The sequence below is a fragment of the Neofelis nebulosa genome, chromosome 5 (genome assembly GCF_028018385.1).
Source record: "Neofelis nebulosa isolate mNeoNeb1 chromosome 5, mNeoNeb1.pri, whole genome shotgun sequence".
In the NCBI taxonomy this organism is placed as follows: domain Eukaryota; kingdom Metazoa; phylum Chordata; class Mammalia; order Carnivora; family Felidae; genus Neofelis; species Neofelis nebulosa.
In genome coordinates, this window is record NC_080786.1 from 70,463,128 (window position 1) to 70,482,470 (window position 19,343).

The 19,343-nt window shown below is 38.5% G+C and overlaps 1 long non-coding RNA gene across 1 annotated transcript in view; it reads left to right on the plus strand.

Moving 5' to 3' along the window:
• Positions 1-953: 953 nt before the first annotated feature.
• Positions 954-19,343, plus strand: part of LOC131512182 (uncharacterized) — a 57,343-nt gene continuing 38,953 nt past the window's right edge. Inside the window, exon 1 of the long non-coding RNA XR_009262015.1 lies at positions 954-1,338. This is a non-coding gene — a long non-coding RNA (uncharacterized LOC131512182). The remainder of the gene's footprint in view (positions 1,339-19,343) is intronic.

The following is a 19,343-nucleotide window of genomic DNA, read 5'->3' on the forward strand; positions in this document are numbered from 1 at the left end:
AGCAGTTAAATAATACACACAGAGACATTTTATATAGTCATTTTACTCCCAATTATAATAAAAGAATGAATGCTAAAGCAAAAATCTAAAAAAAGTAACATATTTATATGTAATGATGTTCATCACACTTCACAAGTCTAAAATTGGAAACAAGTACCACTGAAGAAGAAAAACACTAAATATATTACATATAATTCAGTAACTACATATTATAAATGTTAATATAATTTAATAACTATACAATATCACATATATATGATATCATGATTTATATATGATGTGATATAATATAGTTATTAAGAGATGTTTTTGAAGCATTGTTGCATTGAAAAGTATTTGTGATTTAATGCTGAGGTTCATAAAGAAAATATGCCTAAAAGGTATAATTACAAGTAAAATTGTAGGTTGTTTCTGCTTTCTATGACCTTTATGTATCTTATCAATTTCCTATTTCCAACATGTATTATTTTAATAAAGAGAAAGCAAGATGTCAATAATTGAAAGAAAAAAAAATTGCTTTTCTTCCACTTACAATTTCTTCCATTTTTAGGTGTTCTTGAACATTGTGGTGGTTTTATAATCAAATCTCTAGCTCTTTCACTCCCTGAGATGTAAGTTTTCTGAGACTGGAGGATTAAAATGGCTCTATATTTTCACACTACCTCCTTGCCTATCTTGGTTTTCAATTTCCTCCTAACTACGTTTGCTCTCCTCTTGCCACTTTGGAGATCATTTCCTGGTTGAAGAAGATGAAAACTAAATAGGAGTTGGTTGATTAGTCTTGTTTGCTTTTTGTCGTCTGTTAGCGTTGTGTGTGCCATCTGTTACCAGCAGATTGCCTTCCTTCATCTCCTTCTTGCACAGAACTTAGCAAAAAGGAAAACAGTCCACCATTTTGTCTTCAGAAAGTTTTCCAAAGTTGAACTCACTTTGCTTATTCAACCTCCTTAGATATCTAAACTGTTCTTCCGATTTAATATTTAGTTTTATGTCCCTTCCTTCTCTTTAAAAATTCTTATTTTGCTTTAAAATGTGACCTCATCAAAGAGTATCCTTTGCAACTACAGAAGTTTTATATCTGTGGCCCTTGAAACCAGGTCAGTCCACTTGCTAACTGCTTTTCTCTTTTTGGATACCTTCTCCTTCTTTGCCAACAGCTTCAGGTGTTACGCTCTTTTCCTTGACTCAGCGTTGACCATGGTTCACAAACTCAAAACCTGCAGTGACCAGCTGGTAAAAGGTGAAGAATTGGAGAGCCCAGGGGCCCACCTACAAAGAGGGCAGCAATTACTCATCTATCTTCAACTGATCTCCACAATGGACTGATGACTCACTGTGGTAAAATCCTCTGATTTTTAAAAAGCTGAAAATGTGTGTGCGTGTGTGTTTGTGTGTGTGTGAGAGAGAAAAAGAACTAGAGTGAGAGAGAGAGATCTCCAGAATTTTTATTGTAAGACATTAATAAAATTTTTATTCAGGTCAATACCCCAATGTAAATCACAAATAACAAAACTTAGTGAGATGAATTCAGTCTGAGACCTCTAGTTTTCATTCTTTTTTCTATATCCACTTTCATTTCTCAAGCTTCTCCAAAGAAGCAGAACCAGTAGTATGTATAGAAAAAAATAAGGAATTGGCCCACATAATTATGGAAGCTGAGAGGTCCACCAATCTGCCATCTGCAAACTGGCGACCCAGAAAAGCAAGCGGTAGTAATTCAGTGCAAGTACAAATCCCTGAGAACCAGAAGATTCACTGGTGAAAATTCCAATATGAGGATAACTGGAGGAAATCAGATGAGATGTCCCAGCTAAGCAGTGAGACAAGAAAGAGAGTGAATTCCTCCATTCTCCGCCTTGCCTTTTGTTTCATTCAAGCCCTGAGTTGATTGGATGGTGCTCACCCACATGGGGGAGGACAATCTACTTTGCAGACTCAACCAATAATCTCATCCAGAGATTCAAACAATAATCTGTTCAAATAATGTCTGAGGACACAATTTGATTGTGTTCGAACAATAATCTCATCCAGAATTACTCTCCATAGATACACCCAGAAACAATGTTTAATCTGGGTGCCTCAGAGCCAGTTAAATTGACACATAAAATTAGTTTATTTTTCCATTTCATCCCCTCTCAGGTTTGGCATTTGGATTTCAACTTTCTTAATAAGTATCTTCCATAGCTCTAACTCCTGCTGTCACCAACTTTATGAGGTAGATGTGTGTATGAGTGTGTCTTGTGTGTCTATGTGTGTGTCTGTGTTTGTGTGTGGTTACAGATGTGTGTGAAATAAAAGAATATTTTGCATTTTGCTTGTTTCCCAGCAGAGTCCTCTACTGTCTCCTGGGATCTTTGTGTTTTTGTGTGTGTGTGTGTGTGTTTGTTTGAAGTTTATTTATTTTGAGAGAGACAGAGACAGAGCGCAGTTGGGGAGGGCAGATAGAGGGACAGAGAGAATCCCAAGCAGGCTCCATGTTGCCAGCACAGAACGTGCTATGAGGCTCAATCCCGGGAAGCTGTGAGATCACGACCTGAGCCGAAACCAAGAGTCCAAGAGTCAGACACATAGCTGACTGAGCCACCCAGGTGCCACAGTCTTGGGATCTTGGTGATCACATAGTAAGAATTTAATTTTATTGAATTTTAAAATCTCCATGATCGTCAGTCACACCATATGGCTGAGGACACAAAACAGGCTTTGAAAACATGAGGTCCCAGGTGTTCAGTCATCATGCGCCCTTTAGCTTCATCCCACTCTTTATATATATATACACACACACACACACACACACACACACACACACTTTTATTTATATTTGAGAGACATAGAGAGAGCACGAGTAGGGGAGGGGCAGAGAGACAGGGAGACACAGAATCCAAAGCAGGCTCCAGGCTCTGAGTTGCCAGCACAGAACCCACAAACCGTGAGATCGACACCTGAGTGGAAGTCAGACCGTCAACCGACTGAGCCACCCAGGCGCCCCTAGCTTCTTCCCACTCTTGTTACTTCCTCTGCTCCAGAGTCTTCATCTTTTAGCTTTATCCCATGCCTCTACCCTAACCTTGCACCTGAGACTTGTTGACTGAATTTGATTCCCTCATTTTGACATTTGGTCTCTCTCGAATAAGTGACTTTAAGTAACCTTCTGATGCTTCCTTCTCTTGACTACTGCAGGTTACTATACTCACCCTGCTTCCAGGGGTGGGTGACCTGGATGGTGTCAGAAGTGAGTATCCTCTGACACTCAGTGACATGGGATTACCCCCTGACAACTTCATTACCCATCCTCTGTGCATTAGAGAATGCACCTTCTCAACAGATTTTTCAAAAGTAACTTTGGGGTGCTTGGGTGGCTCAATTGGTTAAGCGTCTGTCTTTGGCTCAGGTCATGATCTCGCAGTTTGTGAGTTTGAGCCCCGCGCGTCAGGCTCTGTGCTGACAGCTCCGAGCCTGGAGCCTACTTCGGATTCTGTGTCTCCATCCCTTTCTGTCCCTCCCCCACTTACACTCTGTCTCCCTCTCTCTGTCTCTCTCTGTCTCTCAAAAATAAATAAACATTAAAAAAATTAAAAGTAACTTCCCTGAAATTTAAGCTACACATCAGTTAATATCATTACTATTACTATATACATTTATTGCATATTTTTATTGTGCACTTTCCTGAATACTTTACAAGTAGTAGTCATTCATTCAGTTGTCTCAGCAACCCCACGAAATCAACTATTTTGATCATTCCTATTTACAAAAGAGGAAACTGAGCCATAGAGTGATTAAGCACATGCTTAAATCTATCCAGCTAGTGTTAGAGGTAGAATTTAAACCCAGCAAGTTGAGCTTTAGAGGTATACCCTTAATAACTGCACAGTATTATTTTTCTTTTACATTGTTATGAACTTAAAGATGACATAATCATTTTTCTCTCCAGGTTCCCACAAGTTCTCATTGTTGATCAGAATTAGGTGCCAATAGCAAGTCCTTTCATTCTGCCTTTATTCCTTTGCCTTTGAGCCATGAAGCTATCAGCAGGGCATGTCGAGAACTTTTTGATACTCTACCTCTAACAAAATAAGGCTTCCAGCAGCTGTATTGATAGTTGAAGCTACTTTATCTTCCTCAGCACCAGTTATGTGATTTATTGATCACTTACTTTTTATGTCTAAGCTCTGAAGTGTGCTTCTAAAATAGTATCGATACCTTTTCCCCCTCATTTTTAGCCAGATCATACACTGTCACTTCATAAATTGTAAATTTCTATCTAGGTTAATACTGTGTTTACACATAATGCTATTTCCCTTACCCTGTACTTCTAAGTGTCTCTGACTGACCTCATATGCTCACTTGGGACTTAAATGAACATTTCTTTCTCTGTGATCTGGAAACCTTCATCTCTGGGTCCACCGTGAATCCTAAGCTGCATGCGCAAGTGGCCCCTAGCCATCTCCACCCTTGGGCACCTCAATTATGACATGTTCATGCCTGAACTCATAGTTTCTCCTCATTACTACTCCTTCTTTTATCCAAGTTTACTATCTACCCAATTGTCCAAGCTAGAAATATAGGCCCCATTTCTCTGGTCACCTTCACAAGAAAACACATTACAATGGTTGTTGGTAATCATCACACCCATTTCACTTGTCGCACTCTGTTCTTTGCTCAGATGGGCTTCTGGCCCCACCACTGAAACTGATACTACACCAGCGAGTGTCACCCACCGCTGGCTGGAGAATCCAATGGTCGTTTTCCTGCCCTTACTGCGCTGTGCCTCCTGGGTACATTTGGTGCAGTCATTCACTTCTTCTCTTCTTGGTTTTCATGAGGCCACCCTCTTCTGGATTTCTAATTCTCTTATTGGTCCCATGCTCTCAGGCTTTTCTCTGTCCTTTTTGTGTGAGCCTCTAAATACTGAAAGTTCCTGGGGTGCCCAGGTGGCTCAGTCTTTTAAGTGTCTGACTCTTGATTTTGGCTCAGGTCATGATCTCACAGTTCATGATTCCAGCCCCACAGTGGGCTCTGTGGTGACAATGTGGAGTCTGCTTGGGATGCTCTTGCTCCCTCTCTTTCTCTGCCCCTCCTTGGTAGGCATTCTCTCTCTCTCTCTCTCTCAAATAAATATTTTTTACAATGTTTCTGAAACTGAGCCCTTCCCTATATTTAGTGTTTAATTGTTGCTGTACAAAACTACCACAAATTTAGTGACTTAAGATAGCAAACTTTATTATGTTACTACTCGGAAGTCTGACAGTTCTTCTTGGACTAAACTCAAGGTGCTGTCAGGGGCGCCTGGCTGGCTCAGTTGGCTAAGTGTCCGACTTCAGCTCAGGTCATGATCTCGCGGTCCATGAGTTCGAGCCCCGTGTCGGGCTCTGTGCTGACCGTTCAGAGCCCGGAGCCTGCTTCGGATTCTGTGTCTCCCTCTCTCTCTGACCCTCCCCCGTTCATGCTCTGTCTCTCTCTGTCTCAAAAATAAACGTTAAAAAAATAATAATAATAAAAAAAAAAGGTGCTGTCAGGGTTACGTTCCTTTCTGAATGCTGTTGCAGAAAACCATTTTCCTGTATTTTCCACTTTCTAGAGCTGCCTGCATTCTGGCTCACTGATGTCTTCCCTATCTTTACAGCAGGCAATGTTAATTTATCACCAAACCTGCTTACAGAGTCACATCTCCTACCGACTACACCCAAGAAAAGTTCTCCACCTGGAAGGCCTCTTGTAATTATGTTGGATTTACCTAGGTAATCAAGGAATATCTCTCCATCTCAAGGTCTTTAATTTACTCACATCTGCAAAGTCCCCTCATGTCATGTAAGGTAACATATTCTCAGTTTCTGTGGATTAGGACTTGCAAATGTTTCGGGGCCTGCTTTTCTGCCTATGACATTAGCCTCCTTCACTTTCCTCTATGGAGGAGATCTTTTGAATCCCACAGTTTCAAATGCCATCTGTGTGAGGATGACACCCACCTAAATCTCCAGTCCTGATGTTACCAAAATTTCAACATACATGTCTAAATACTTACTTAATTTACACTCTTCACAATCTTTCTTCCCCAAATCTTCATTATTTCCACAAATGGCACCATCACACCCCCAGAAGATGAAGAACTAAATTTAGTGGCCATGTCTAGATTCTTTCTCTCTTTTATCCCCAAATGTAAGCGTCAGAAGCCCTCTAATACATACCCTAACTTATCTAATTCACCATCTCTTCTTCTGCCACCCTCGACCAAGCCACAGTGTCCACAGCCTCCTAAGTCCACGTGCTACTTCTCTCTTGATCCCCTTACATTCATCTAACATTAAAAAAAAAAAAAAACTCAAAAGAACCACAGTAAAAAAAAAAAAAAATCCCTCAAAAGAACCACAGTAAACAAAACAAAACAAAACAAAACAAAACAAAACACCACAGTGAGATTTTAAAATAGTCAATTGGGTTATGTTATTTCCCTGTTTAACACCCTCCAGGGGCTTCTCTTTACATTTAGAAGAGGTATGCTCTCCAGCTCCTCATGAACTACCACTTTGACTTCATCTTCTACCATTCTTTTTCCCCTTCACTAAGTTTCAGCCTGACCACTAGTCTTCAGTCTGTTCCGGGAACATGCCAAATGTGTTTGCAGCCTCAAGATCTCTCTGTTGTCTGGAACCCTCATGCTCGGATCCTCAGATTGTTGGTTGACTGTCATCATCAGGAGTTGGCCCCAGGCCTTTTCTGGCCACATCATCCAATGTCAATTTCTCCACTTCTACTCCCCTTCTCTATCCCCTGACTCTCTTCTGATTCCTTCCTAGTACTAATCACTATCTAAAATTATCTTGTTTATTTATGTTAACTTCACCAGAATGAAATTTACATAGAATGAAATGCACATATTCTTTGTACACAGTGTGATGAGCATTTTCATTACCCCAGAGAGCTCACAAATGCTCCTTGGCAGTCAAGTTCCCCTGCTCACCCTAGGTAGCCTCTGATCTGATCTCCTATAGCCACTGATCTCATCAGTTTTCCTATTCCAGAACATCTCCATCAAGTAGATATGTAATCACTTAGGTAATTTAAAAATTTCTAGAAGCTTGTATAGCTTTGTCTTAGAACTCCGTACAACTTTACATAATTCTACAATGTCTGTCTCCTTTTGCTCAGTATGATGTGTTGGAATTTCATCCTGGTTGTATCAGTAGTCCATTTCTCTTCCATTGGCGAGTAGTATTTGATTTTATGAAAATACCATTTTTTTAAATCCATTCTTCCATGGTTGTGGCATTATTTCCAGATTTTAGCTGTTTTGAGAAAAGCTATGAACCTTCCTGCACAAGCCTTTTTAGACATATGTTTTTATTTCTTTTAGGTGATCCAGTAAGTTAGTATTTAACTTTGCCAGAAACTGCCCAGTTGCTTCCCGAAGTGTTTGCACCATTATATCCTATCTTTATATAAGAGCTCTACTTGCTCCACATCCTCACTAATACTTGGTATTTTGGTCCTTTTTATTTTAGGGCAGGGGTTTTTATTTGTGTTTTATGGATGCCTAATGATGTTGAATATTTTTTCAAGTGCTACTGGTCATCTGTATATCTTCCTTTGTGGCAGAATCTTCCCTTTTAAAACATTGAGTTTTTTTTTTAATTATGGAATTGTAAGGCTTTCTTACATATGATGCAAAGGAGTCTTTGTCATACAGACGTGTTGCAAATATTTTCTCCCTTCCTGTTCCTTGGTTCTTAATTTTCTTAATAATGTCCTTTGAAGAACAGAAGATTTTGATTGTGGTGAAGTTTAGTTTACATTTTTTTTTCTTTTATAGTTACTGTTTTTTTGTGTCCTCTCTACAAAATGTGTGCCTACTCACAGTATCAAAGAGTTTCTCCAATGTTTTCTTCTAGTAATTTTATAATTGTAGCTTTTATGTTTATAGTAGCTTCTTAAAGCACTCTGGTAATCTTTTTTTTTCCCTCTCTCTCTCTCTTATTCTCCTCTCTTCTTTTAGTCCATTCTTTGCTGTCATTACTCTCTCATCTATTCACATAAAAGTTAGAGCAGTCTGTCCAATCTCAGTTTCTGACCTTATTTCTCTTCTTCTCTAATGCCAGTGAACAAAATAAAGGTTAGTAGTGACAAACCCTGAAAATGATGTCTCCCCTATTGAAAAGCAGAAGACAGAATGGCAGGAGGGAAGGGTTATATATGCTTCTGTTTTTTTTTTCTTTTATCTCTTTCATACAAGATATTACAAGCCCATTTCAGAAAGAGTAGTGGTTAGACTGCAGCAGGCACAGAAAGGTGTGAGCAGATGGTGAAAAGCTTGTTGATGAAAGAAGGGGATATAGACCAGAGCAGAAGAGACATTTACCCCAGCTTATGACCAATAACCCCAAGAAAGAAGGAGAGAAGTTCTCTTCAGAAACATACTCTATATTATTTGTAGCTTGTTTTTATATACAATTCATTTTGCCCATGGCCAAGGCAGACCAACCTGATGAGCTAAAAAAAAAAAAAAAAAAAGGGAAAAAAAAGAAAAAAAGAAAAGAAAAGCAATATCATAATGACGGTATGAGTCTCTTTTGTTCTATCTTCCTTTTTTTAAAGGTTTATTTATTTATTTTGAGGGGGTAGGGAAGGGGCAGGGAGAGAGAGAATTTTAGTCAGGCTCCATGTTGTCAGAGTGGAGCCTGACATGGGGCTCAATGTAGGGCTTGATCCCATGAACTGTGAGATCATGACCTGAACTGAAATCAAGAGTCAGGCGCTTAACCCACTGAGCCACCCAGGTGCCCCTGTTTTACCTTCTTGTTTGACAGGATCTCCATCTACCCTCCAACTCTCTCCATTTATCTTGTAGAACCCCTAGAAGTCATTTCATTCATTGGGTTCACAGGCCCAGTTCTCAGGAACATACTGTTTTCCTCTTCTGCTATGCTAGCTCTGCCTTTGTTACATGATGTCTGTTGCCTTTGGATCCTTTTGAAACTGCTACCATTATTATTCACACCACTTTCCACTGTGACTTGCCAAAATAATGCTGTGCCAACACCATGTTGTTCAGAAGCTGTTCCACTCTGCCAAAAAAATATTGCTGTGCAACTGATGCATCAGTTCTCCTGATGTAGCAAGATCAGCCAGCATTTTCTGCTAGACAAGGAAGAACTCCACTTCCTAGCCTGGGTGTCACATTTCTGTATATGGGTTCTAAAACAACTCATCCTATACTGCCTGTGAAGGAAACAAGTTTTTTTCCATTGGACTTGCAGCTTTTACTCCCAAGACAGAACTCCTTCACTCAGAATTTGTAGATCATCATTTCTTGTTGTTGTTGGTTTTGTTTTGTTTTGTTTTGTTTTTATTCCTGATATTCCAGGTTGGGAGAATAAGCTGAGGGACAGATGATGTCCTGTATTCATAATTATTCTTCCAGAATATGGCACTGTGAATGAACCACATGCATGTGTCTCAGTCTGTCTTTCTTTACAAAGAGTTCTTTAACAGAAAGCAAAGGGCTCATACTCCTACCCCTTTCCATTCATAGCTAGTCTAGCTCATATCTAAACTGTTTAAAAAGCTGCATGCAATTCTCATTCTATCATGTGGGATCAGTTGCTATCACTTAATTAATCCCTTTTATTTTCTTGTAAAGTACTGAGTAAGCAGATGATTTATGGTACTGTTTTGAGTAGATACTTGGATCAGATGAACTCTACGTGACAACTGTAGACAATACTCTGTTTTTACTAGGAAAATGGTACCTACTAAAGAATAATGCTATCAGCTTTTTCTTTCCTTTCTTCTTACATTTTTTTTTCTTTTCTGAATAAGTTGTTTGTGGAATGCAGCAGAATTCTACATTAGCCTTGTCAGCCATATGAATGGTTAACATGGTTGCCCTCAATATGGAGTCATCTACCACCCTGTGAGTTGCATTTTCCTTGGTTGGTGATGGATAACACCCATATGCTCCAATCTGTGGGTCATCACTATTGTCTTTGGTGATGCTGAAGGAAGTTAGTGTTTCTTTTGAGGTTGAACACCACCCCCTATGTTATGTTTCTCAATCTCTTTTTTTGTTATCAATTTTCCCTTCCTGCACCACTGCCCCACCCCAACAGGAGCCTTTTTAGGATTTTTTTCCTAACCACTTCCTTCATCCCCTGTGGTATTTTAATACCTTTCATCTATTTATGCACCATGGCCCTCCAACCATTGTGATAACTAAGGTTTTTTTCAGCTCCTCCTAAGATTCAATCTTTACTGTTGTGGCAATCAGTATCAATCCCTATGTAGAATGCATGTTCTGGGGAAATAAAGTATGGCATGGTTGCTGGACAACTCTGATAGTGCTATCTTTTTCTTTTCCTTCTCTTCTCTTCTTCTCTTCTCTTCTCTTCTCTTCTCTTCTCTCTTCTCTTCTTTCTCTTCTCTTCTCCCCTCCTCTCCTCTCCTCCCCTCCCCACCCCTCTCCTCTCCTCCCCTCCCCACCTCTCCTCTCCTCTCCTCTCTTCTCTTCTCCTCTCCTCTCTCTTCCCTTCCTCTCCTCTCCTCTCTCTTCCTTTCCTTTCCTTTCCTTTCCTTTCCTTTCCTTTCCTTTCCTTTCCCTTCCTGGAGGGAGGCAGTTTGGTAGAATAGAAGGATTAGAGACTTGGGAGTCAGAGAAGTGGAGTCCTGGTTCTTCCATGACCAGCTACCTGGTATGATCTTAGGAAAACATCCCTGAACCTTATTTCATAAACAGTAAAGTATACTTTGTTCATAAGACTGTTTGGGAATTAAATTTTTTAATTTCTTCATGCAATGCCTCTCATATAAGCTTAATTCTCTGGTTATTATTTTAGTTTATATTGGTCAACTTATCAATTTATTGATTCCAATTGCCTTCTATCTTCTTCTCTCCTCTCATATTCTTCCTGAATTATTTCATGCACTCTCTCTTATATTTATCTCCATTAAATGCTGCAACTTTTGCAGACATTTTTGAAATGTGTTAATTTTCCCTTCTGGATGGAAAAACAGTTTATATTTATGACTCTCCCAACCCAGATCACATCTGATAGGAAACAAACAGAACATAGGTAAGTTAAGGAAACAGTTCCAAAGGTGTTCATATTTCCTGGGCCTCAAATTGAAAAATCCCTTTTTGGGTTTCCATTAGAAATTTTGGAGCCTGCTCAGTAAACTATAACTGTATAGTTATAGTATATTTTTTCAATATACTATTTTTCAACATAGTATATTTTTCAATATACTACTTCAAATAACTATTTGAAGTAACTATTCACCAGAGGTTCTTGGGAACTTTCTTTTAAACCTTAAGCCTTCTTAATCCTTGCTACTCAGACTGTGATTCCCAGACCAGTAGCTCCAATATCCCCTGGGAATTTGGTAGAAATGTAGAGTCTCAAGTCATACCCAAGAACTACTGAATCAGGATCTTCATTTCAATAAGATCCCTAGCTGATCGGTATGCACAGTGAAGTTTGAGAAATGTTTTGCATAATCACTTTTCTTCCTCCAACTGCATCCAATGACTGTTAATCTTTCAATAACACATAATTAACACTATTTGCAAATATTTTTATTACCTGTTCATACCTATTAACACTATTAACTAAGTACTAAGCCCAGCCTTCTTCAGTAAACATAGTATTACTCGCTGACCACACCCATGGAATAATCCTAAACTTTAGTATGTTTATGACTCACATGGAAAGTCTGCCAAAAATGCAGGAGACTACTCATGGAGACTAGAATTCATTAGTTCTGAGATGATATCCAAGAATCTGCATTTTCTGCAATCACTGGTTTTCCTTATGTAAGTGGTCCATGGTCCATAGTTTATGAAAATTGGTATTACACTATAACATTAAAAAACTCTACTTTATTATCCCTTTAATCACATCACTTCATAAGAATGTCTTGTCACCAAGGACTATACATTAAGTATGCAGAGAGTCCAGGCAACATACACAAAACCAGCCTTTGTGGAACATCTACTGGTCTCTGACGTTCTTCTCATCCTCTGTGTTTGATGTTCTAAATCTGCTCTGGAAAAGAACAAGTGAGAATGGCTGTTGCAAAAAATGTATTGCAGTGTATTATGGTAATGAAGGGGGACAATTTCCATTTTTCATTCCCTCTTTAGTCAATGAGCGCTGCAAGGATCACTAACATTTATTATGTATTTGTAACTCTTTTTACAGGTGTGAGGAAAAAAGGGGGGAAAGGTTTTAAAAAAATTTTTAACATTTATTTATTTTTGAGAGACAGAGAGAGGCAGAGCATGAGCAGGGGAGGGGGAGAGAGAGACACACACACACACAGAATCCGAAGGAGGCTCCAGGCTCTGAGCTGTTTGTTAACACAGAGCCCATCGTGGGGCCCGAACTCACGAACCACAAGACTATGACCTGAGCCCAAGTCTGACGCTTAACCGAGTGAGCCAACCAGGTGCCCCAGGGGGGTAAGGTTTTTTGAAAAAGCAGGTGCATCACAATGTTTTGAGAAGAATTTTAAAGTAATTACCAACCTAGCAATATATAATATTTTGCATATGTTGGGCACTAAATAGTTAATTCACAGCCATAGCATCCTGCTTATTCTTTCCACTAGAATTAAGGTAATAGGTAAAATGCATCAGAATTCTTTCAGAAGTTGATGTACAAAGAAAACACATTAATAGAAGCACAATTCATAATTTTAAAGATAGCAGATAATCTTTCCCATTTTGCTTGAGAAATGGATGCTGAATAATCATCACCTTACACAAGTCTCCTTCTGAAAGACTAAATGTAATTAACAGTGGCTGTTACTTGGAGATAGAGATAGAAATATAACAGCAAAGGTTTGAAGCATGTATTATATGTAAGGATTAAATGATCCTTTATATATTCAATACTACATAAAAGACTTTTATGTTGAATAGGTGAGCCCATCAGGTAAGAGATCTTAGTCGATGGGGATATTTGACATTGAACCATATTGGAATTAGCTCTTGGGGTCAGATATTGCAAATTTGACTTACGATTTAGAGCTACCTTTGGGGATTCTTACATAACATCTTCTTTAGTACTAGACTTATTCCAAAATTACGGAAATAAATGGACTTTTGAGTATCAATCTAACTATCTACCTGTCTATCTATCTGGAGGAAATGAGTGTACTTAAAGGTCCCTTACCCATTTAAATCCAATTTGATTCACAAAATTCTATGGAGTCATTTCTGGAAGCTATTTTGAAGGTAATGTGGTAGCAAATAATGAAGATATTATGAAACCACAGGAAATAGAATAAGACAGAGTAAAAGAGCTGGGGGTCAGGAGGAAGCAGATGGGCTATTTAAGGACAAATCTAGGAAGAAGACTATAAGCCCTGAGAAGGTATTTGTTCCATCATTAGTTGTTAATCAAAAGCATGTTAAAAATATCTTCTTAATCATCCCTTTCCTAAGACCTATTCTCTTCAGGAAAACTTGCTTACTTTTTCTACAAAGGGATGGTTATAAAAAGTAAGTTTATTGGCAATACATCCAAGCCACTACGACTGGTTTTCCTTAATCCTTGAAATGTGATTGGTAAAAATCAAGTAGACTTGAGGAAATGATTAGATTGACCATTTCCTTAGGTACAACTTTATTATAAATTTTGGATCAGCTTTAAAGGGATTAGATTTACTTTGGTTAAGCAGCAAGACAGTGGTTTTTTTTTTTTTGTTTGTTTGTTTGTTTGCTTGTTTGTTTTGTTTTTTTCTTTCCCCAGCGTACATGTTTTTCCTTGTCCACATCTTTCCCACACAGAGCAATTACTCATATCAGCCTTTTGGATTCTCAAGAAATTCTGATGTATACCTTCCAAGAAACTCCTTAAGGCCTAACAGTGGGGAATGTAACATTGAGTTTTTTCACTGCCTCCCAGCTGCCCTTGTACCCCAGGTATCACAGATTCCTAATGGACCCAAGTAGATTGTGCTGACCCAGCTTCATTCAAACTGTGGGGATGAGAAATCTCCATGATCACCCCATGATCAATCCAATTACAGATATGAACATCAGCTGGATCAATGCAGATGCTAAAGCAAACTTTTTTTTTTTTTTGAAACATATAGGTTAGGCATGGATTTAAGGAAGCCTGGATATGAGAATTTAAAGTTGGGTTTTTAGTTAGATCAGGTTTGTTTAGAAGGTTCTTAGAATTAGAGTGATCTACTGAATGAATTTAAAAATAAAAGTAGGATAAGATTGGATACTATACAAAAAGAAACAGAGCAGTGAGACTGAGATTCAGAGAAACTAGAACACTTTGTTGTCACACGGGAAGCAACTTTGCAAAAATAGTTTCTCCTACAGTTACTGGCCTTTTTTTCAAAATCAGAGGCAAAGTGTTCTTTGGATTTTAAGACAAAGGATTGTTTAGGGTTAAGGTTGCAGTGAGTCCTTTGGGAAATAGGAAAACTTACCTTTACAAATGAGGAAAGATGGCTCTGCAATATCTAGATATCCATCTGTAGTTAGGTATTGGTTTGCTATAGGGAATACTTTAAGACAGAGACATGTTGAAATGAGCAGTGGTTCAATCTAAGGTATGGGACCTACAGGTGAAGGTGATGTAACAATTTGGAAGAGATAAAAGAGAAGCCATACTAAGATCAGTAAAAGCAACTGAAGCTGTAGAAGAGCCCATGGGTTATAAAGAAATTAAAAATGAGAAACCTATTACAAGTTAAGTGCATTGCTAGGCTATACAGCTCTATTAGGTATACGAATGCTATTAAATGCATGGGGAAATTTTATGTAATATGGAAATATTGCATGCTATTATTTAAATCTAATATTACCCCCCATATTCAATTGGTAGTTTTCTGCAGGAAAGATCAGCAGTAAATGGTTAACCCCTTAGTCCTCAGCAAGCTGGAGCCATTGACAAAAATAGTTGGGTACCTTTCATGAAAATTAAGGAACCAGGTAAAACCCCAGAATAACAAACATAAGCCTCATCAATAAGGACCCCTCTAATAAGATAGGAAGCATACTCTATTCATTTTTACTATGTTTGGTGCCTAGTGCAATGCATGGCACATAGTTTTTGTTTTGTTTTGTTTCAGTTTGGCAATGTTTTTTTGTGTGTGTATGCCCTTGGATGGATCAGAATATGTTTTTTTGTTGTTGTTGTTGTTGTTGTTAATGCTAAACTAAAATCTTAGCACAATATCCTTTCAAACATTCTTTGTGTTCTTCCTCTTCCCCCCAACCCCCCCCCCAAAAAAAAATCTAAACTGGGAAAAACATAAATAAAAGAAAAAGAAAAAAAAATTAGAGTAACAAATAAAAAGATGAGAGAAACCCCAAATAAGAATAAGTGCCTGGAAAGGAAAAAAAAGCCATTGGAATAATAGCAGGAACATTACATACCTAATTAAACATATTTAAAATTGGAGCAATGGATTAAATTGGAACATTGATGTTCGGCAAAAGGAATTCATTTGCATGCAGAGATTGGAGTTGTCATCAATGGCTGTTGTAGTTTTAGTAAGTCTTTAAATTTCCATCTTTTCCCTTTGTACTTTTCCATTACGCACAGCACATCATAACCAGATCAGTGGGGCAGCCAAGAGAGCAGAATTTATATTTCAAAATGAAAGTTGATAGTTAATAGTCTAGCAGCATAATGAGCCACATTTCTGGTCGAGAGTCCAAGCTTATACAGATTGTTCAAGTCTAAACAGAGACCCTCCCAAGCCTGATGATTTCCTTAGTAATCCCAGATGGTCGATGTGAGGCCCTGTAAAGCAATCCTAGCTATCACTGCTGCTGGGAACAAGAGGAGGCAACCATGTAGGGTTGCCTCTGGGGGTAGTGAGGGAGGCACTGTAACCCCAATTTAATTTTCAACATGATTCCACTCATGGAGGAGTTGGGTACATTTAAATCACCTTTCCTCTTATTAACAGTGGTAAGTCAAATCGATGTTTTAAAACTAAATATTTTGCCTTAGCAGTTTGTGTGTTCTTGAGCAATGCATGATCTAGAGAAGAGAAATATAGTAGTTGAGGGGTGATATTCCTTGTAATGACAATAGCTTATGTTTATTCGGTGCTTTCTGTGAGCAAGGCATTAGGTAAAGCCCCTTTCATGTATTATGCCACTTAATCCTAACAAAATCCTAATGAGTTAAATACCATTCTAATCCTCATATTAATGATAAAGAAACTGAGGTTTATAAAGGTTAAATAACTTGCTCAAGTGGCACAGCAGAGATCTGAACCCAAATCTTGTCTGATGCCAAATCCCATGCTTTTTACCATAGTGTATGGGCTTTTCTCTGAAATTTAAAGGAGCAAGAGAGACCTAAAAGTTGTTACTAGGATCTCCTTAGGCAATACTTTAATGCCTTGGGTTAATATACCATGATTCTTGTAGAACTCAGTGAAGCTAAGACTCATTTTGTAGAATCCCTTCTGTTACCATATGGGAAGGAAGAGATCCAGAATGAGTGCTCTTCAATGGTAATGATTGTCCTGGCCTTTCAGCACTTCACCCACATTGTCAGGCTCAAGTCAGATGTCATTTTCTTTGAGGAAACTTCCAGAAAACACCGTCACCTGTAGTCAGTTGTAAGCACTCTTTCTTTCCCACACAGCCCCACCACACCTTGTGCATATCATTTCTTCTTTACTCTCTCTACAGATTTCTAGAGGGCAACATCTACATCCCATTTTGCAGCTTAATTTCCAGAGCACAGTGCCAGGCTCAGGAGAGATTGTCCAACTGAGCTAAATCTATTGAAGACATTCTGCTTCTATTTTCACAAATTTAGATGTTTTTATTTTCAATTTTAAAATGCCTAAGAAATGAGAGGAAAGAGCAAAGGCCAAGGTAATGGATCGATTTGTATAAAATACCTTGAGCCCTGACCAGGTCCCTTACCCAGGTAAGCCATTCGTCACGTGGTTCCCAGGTGCGAGTACTCCAAAGATTATGTTCAAATTCACAGTAGGGTGGAGGAATATCAGAGGCATAAGGTTTGTTGCAGCTGATGGGCCTGCACCTCATCTATCATATTAATTCATTTAATTAATTAATTAAATTAACTCAAGCAGTCATTTAAGATATATCGTGTGTATATTGAACAACATACAGGATAGAGATCAGAAGACTGAGGTGGTTTTTAGAGACGGGAATTACAAAGATAAATATGATGGCAATACCTCTGTTTTCAAAGTCTCGATTTTCTTTTTTTTTTTTTTTTTTTTAAATTTTTTTTTTTCAACGTTTTTTATTTATTTTTGGGACAGAGAGAGACAGAGCATGAACGGGGGAGGGGCAGAGAGAGAGGGAGACACGGAATCGGAAACAGGCTCCAGGCTCCGAGCCATCAGCCCAGAGCCTGACGCGGGGCTCGAACTCACGGACCGCAAGATCGTGACCTGGCTGAAGTCGGACGCTTAACCGACTGCGCCAGCCAGGCGCCCCACAAAGTCTCGATTTTCTATTAGAGAAAACATGCAGGATTCTGCTCTAAGAGTTTATTTTGTTCCATCACAAAAGCAATTTTTATTTATATAACACTTGACAGTTTACAAAGTACTATCACACTCATTTATTGTTTCATTTTGTTTTAAAGCTAGGTCCCCAACCAGCATCCTGCTGATGGTGAAAACCAAACATACTTTGTTATTTTTTGCATCTAGTTCATGGAATTAGAGGCATCCAATGGAAAATCGTGGTAATTTAAGATCGTGCTGATGGCATAGAGAAGAGGCTGATCTTTTGTTATAGACATTAAAGGTGCACTTCCTAGACTAGACTTCTATGCTGTGTTAAATTAGTCCCTGGGTCCATTTTTAGCTCTTAGCCTTAGGGAAAAAATAAAAATAAGCCCTACCTTAAAAAACACCAGCATTGAAACTACACCAACTCTTTCATGCTAGATCACAGCTTCTTATCTGTGATGCTATCTTTCCATTGACCTGCTGTATTTCAGCCCATTCCTGCACTATTGTAGCCAACTGCTGTCAATAAAGTTAAGAAAATAAGGCAGAAGATTTGTATTGTTTGTTGTTTTTAAGAAAAGAAAAGCAGAAGACAAATAGCTTTGACAACCAGAAAAAAAGCTTTTACAGATAAATGGCATGCTTATATGCATTATTTTTATTTTATTTATGTTAGAGAAAGAGAGAGAGAGGGAGAGAGAGAGGACAGGAGTCGGGTAGAGGGGCAGAGGAAAAAGAGAGAGTCTTAAGCAGGCTCCATGCTCAGCGTGGAGACCGATGTGAGCCTTGATCCCATGACCCTATGATTATGACCTAAGCTGAAATCAAGAGTCAGATGCTCAACCTACTGAGCCACCCAGGTGTCCTACATGCATTATTTTTTTGCATCATAAAAGGTGCCAGATAAGTTTCCCTCTAACTGATAAAAGTCAATTGTATTTGAGGGAATGACACAAGGCTTCAAGGATCAGTTGAGTAAATTTTATTAAGGCCCAAAGGGGTAATAGGAGAATCACGTTTACCATCTTGGGACTAGCTACAACAGCCTCTCCCCAAGAAGAAAGCATAATGTAATTCATTGAACAGAGACAATAAAGATAAGTTCCTCAACCAGTTGGACCCTGACAGGCTCACACCCCAGTGATAGTCCTGTCAGTGCAATCGTATCCCACCTAATGATAATGCAGTCTTAAATATAAGGATGGCTCCAGGCCCAGTCATTTCTCTTTTGAAATGACAATTTACTCATCAATCTTGGGGGAAAAAAGAAAGGTTTTAGAAGAAAACTAGAAAGTCAAGGCATATGCTTGCTCAACAGTGAGTATTCTCCTCCACAGTAGAAATGTCCTGTCAATACAGTTAGCACCAAAATATTCCCCACTACCCAAGTCCTAGTAAAGAAGGAGAAATACTGACAAAAAAAAAAAAAAGTGTTTCATTACGTTTCATTAAAACAGGGAAAGTTAAAAGTGAGGACCCAGGTTTTTGATCGGTTTGTTTTCTCTTTCCCAGACTAAGGAAATGAAAGAAACTGAAATGCTGTTATTTGAACAGATGAGTGGGCCTGTGTTTTCATCTTCTTAACATGGTCTTTTGCAGCTCAGTGTTTTAAATTGTGTTCAGATTCAAATTATCAATTTTTCTTAGTATGGTTCAAGCCTATGAACTCTTTATCTAGCCTTAGATCCTGCAGATTTTCTCTTATTTTTTTTTCCTAAAAGTTTTACAGTTTAAGACTTTACATTTAAGTCCATGATTCATTGTGAGTTAATTTTTATACAAGGTTTGAGGCATTAGTGGGTTCTTTTTGTTTTTGTTTTTTTGCATATAGATGTTCAATTTTTGTAATGTCATTTATTGAAAAGACCATG